The sequence below is a fragment of the Cherax quadricarinatus genome, unplaced genomic scaffold, assembly GCF_038502225.1.
Source record: "Cherax quadricarinatus isolate ZL_2023a unplaced genomic scaffold, ASM3850222v1 Contig1035, whole genome shotgun sequence".
NCBI lineage: Eukaryota > Metazoa > Arthropoda > Malacostraca > Decapoda > Parastacidae > Cherax > Cherax quadricarinatus.
In genome coordinates, this window is record NW_027196061.1 from 67921 (window position 1) to 71632 (window position 3712).

A 3712-nucleotide genomic window follows, 5' to 3' on the forward strand; every position below is an offset into this window, starting at 1 on the left:
GTAAGAAGCACTTCCAGTTTTACTAGTTTTTCAATAATATGACATTTCTCTAATATTTGTCTGTGTCTCACAGGTACACATACATACAATTATACATAGTGTAAATTATCTAGCATTACCCAAAAAAAAAAAAATCCAGACAATGTGCTGTACTGTGCTTGTAGATATATTGCATAGTCAGCATGACTGATAAGTAATATGTATTTACGCTTGCTCAGGAATCAGATGTAACGACGCAGGCAGTTGTGAGTAATACCCGTTGGTTCACAAGTGGCTCTCTCTGAGACAGACATAGAGAAGCAGAGAGACAGAAAGAGAGACAAGCAGACAGAGAGACAGATAAGCAGAGACAGATACACAGAGAGCTAGACAGACAGATAGATAGACAGTGAGCTTGACAGACAGACAGACAAGTTTATGTGTAACAGCAAAAACAAATAAGGCCAAGTCAGTGCATGTTCATCAAATGTCACCATTGCTGCACTGTCAGCAGTGGAGTGACTCGTCTTACACCATGCTTCAAGGAAGCTTACTATTGTTATTATTATTATTATTATATACCCTCCATATCCAAAACATTGCCTGGGCCTATAAATACTATGTACAGTATATACAGTGAAACCTCGGCCTACGAATTTAATCCGTTCCATGATATAAGAACATAACATAAGAACATAAGAATGGAGGAACACTGCAGCAGGCCTGTTGGCCCATACTAGACAGGTCCTTCACAATCCATTCCACTAACAAAACATTTGCCCAACCCAATTTTCAATGCGACCCAAGAAAGAAGCTCTGATAACTCTGTCCACTCTCATATGCATGTCCCACTCAAATCCAACCCCTCTCACTCATGTATTTATCCAACCTAAATTTGAAACTACCCAACATTTTAGCTTCAATAATCCTACTAGGAAGACTGTTCCACTCATCAACTACCCTATTTCCAAACCAATACTCGCCTATATCCTTTCGAAATCTAAACTTATCTAATTTGAATCCATTATTGTGAGTTCTCTCTTGGAGAGATATACTCAAGACCTTATTTATATCCCCATCTTCCACTTGTACACTGCGATCATGTCTCCCCTCATTCTTCGTCTTACAAGTGAATGCAGTTTAACTCTTTGAATGTCGCAAGCCTCTTTCTGAAACTGTCATTCTATGTTACAAAAGTTTTGGAAAAAAAAATTATTTTTTCTTGTGAAATGGTAGAGAATCTTTTTCCGATGGTAATGACACCAAAAGTATGAAATTTGATCGAAAACTCGCGGAATTATGCTCCCGTGAAGTTACCGGTCTCGGTGACATATACGCATTGGCGATTTCACTGACTTTGAGCCCTGTTTTTGGCCAGTTCTGTTGTTCCAGTTGACCAAACTCATAGCTATTTCTTTAGAACTCCATTTTTTCTATCAGTTTAGTACAAGAAAGGACCTATTTACTGATTTGAACTACCCAATAAAGTGGTCAGAAATTGGCAATTTGGCCAATTTAATGCAAATTAAAAAAGATGCCAATTTCAAAGTAGGGTCCAGAATAAACAATGTAGACATTCTTGGCACTAAAATAACATATCCTCTGTTCATTAGTCATGTCTCTAGGCCCTTCTTATATTACTATTGCTTTCTATTTTTACAGTGGACCCTCACATTACGATGGCATCGCATAATGTTAAATCCGCCTAGCGATACATTTTAATGCAAAAATTTTGCCTCGCCTAGCGCTAAAAAACTCGCTCAACGCGATTCGTCCGAGACGCGTCCACGTGCAGCCTGAGCCAGCCTCACTTGTTCCGTGGGTGGCAGTGTTTACAAGCCAGCCTCCGCAGTCACATCCAAGCATACAATCGGAACACTGTTATCACAGTGTTTTTAGTGATTTCACCTACAAAATAAGTGACCATGGGCTCCAAGAAAGCTTCTAGTGCCAACCCTGTGGTAAAAAGGATGAGAAATGCTATCGTACCACAGTCAGCTGCTGCTGCACCACCGTCAGCTGTTGCTGGACCAGTCAGCTGTTGCTGCACCACAGCTGCTGCTGCACCACAGTCAGCTGCTGCTGCACCTCGGTCAGCTGTTGCTGCACTACAGTCAGCTGCTGCTGCACCACAGCTGCTGCTGCACCATGGTCAGCTGTTGCTGCACCAGAGTCAGCTGTTGCTGTTGCTGCACCACCATCAGCTGTATTACTCGAAGATGTGGAGAGTGTGTTGTTGGTATGTCTTAACATGGAACAATTACCGAGAAACGATTAACCCCAGAGGGTTAGCCACCCAGGATAACCCAAGAAAGTCAGTGCATCATCGAGGACTGTCTAACTTATTTCCATTGGGGTCCTTAATCTTGTCCCCCAGGATGCGACCCACAACAGTTGACTAACACCCAGGTGAACAGGAAAAAATGCCTGGAACTAGTGCTCATATTGGTGAGGTTAGTGGGGAGGATGTGGAAGAGTTGGTGGAGGAGGACAATGAAGAACTAACCACTGATGAGCTGCTAGATCATCTTCAACAGCAAGAGGCCAGACCTGAGGAAACTGCTTCGGAGGAGGGGAGAGAGAAATTGAAGAAGTTGCCTACTTCAAAGATTAAGGAAATGTGTGCAATGTGGCTTAAAGTGCAAACCTTTTTTGATGAAAATCACCCTCACACAGCTATTGCAAGCCGTGTTGGTGACTATTACACTGACAATGTTGTGAACCACTTTAGGAAAGTCATAAAGGAACGAGAGGTACAGGCCTCTATGGACAGATATGTTGTGCGACAGAGGTCCAGTGACTCTGAAGCTGGTCCTAGTGGCATTAAAAGAAGAAGGGAAGTAACCCCGGAAAAGGACTTGCTACCTCAAGTCCTAATGGAAGAGGATTCCCCTTCTAAACAGTAAGACCATCCACACTCTCCCCTCCTCCCATCCCTTCAATCAACACCAGATCTTCAATAAAGGTAAGTGTCATGTATTGTACATCTCTTCTTCAGTTTGTGTGTATTAAAATTAATATTTCATGTGGTAAAAATTTCTTTTTTTCATACTTTGGGGTGTCTTGCACGGATTAATTTGATTTCCATTATTTCTTATGGGGAAAATTAATTCGCCTAACGATAATTTCGCCTAACGTTGAGCTCTCAGGAACGGATTAATATCGTTAGGCGAGGGTCCACTGTATACACATTTACGCATTAATCCACCTATGATATTTTTTCAAAATTATATAAACACACTATGTAATTTTTTTATGCTTAACCCTTTCAGGGTCCGTCCCGTAGATCTACGGCTTTACGTTCAGGGTCCAAACCGTAGATCTACGCCATGAGCTCAGCTCACTCTGATAAACTGTGAGTGGTACATTTGGGCCTAGATATGAGAGAATACATCTATGTGGTATGTGTGCACCACATAAAACAGATCCTGCAGCACACTGTGTATAATGAGAGAAAAAAACTGAAATCATGATTTTTCGATTAAAACAGCAACTTTGCAGTGTTTTTTCGTATGTTTTTTATAGTTGTATTTGCGATTTCTTGGTCTCATTTGATAGAATGGAAGACATATTACAGAAATAGAGATGATTTTGATTGGTTTTAGCACTGGAAATGGCTTGAAACTGAGCTCAAAGTAGCAGAAATGTTAAATTTTTGCCGATATTCAAGAGTAAACAAACGACCTCACACGTCTAATACACGTCAGCTGGTGGGTCTAATATACATTCACAA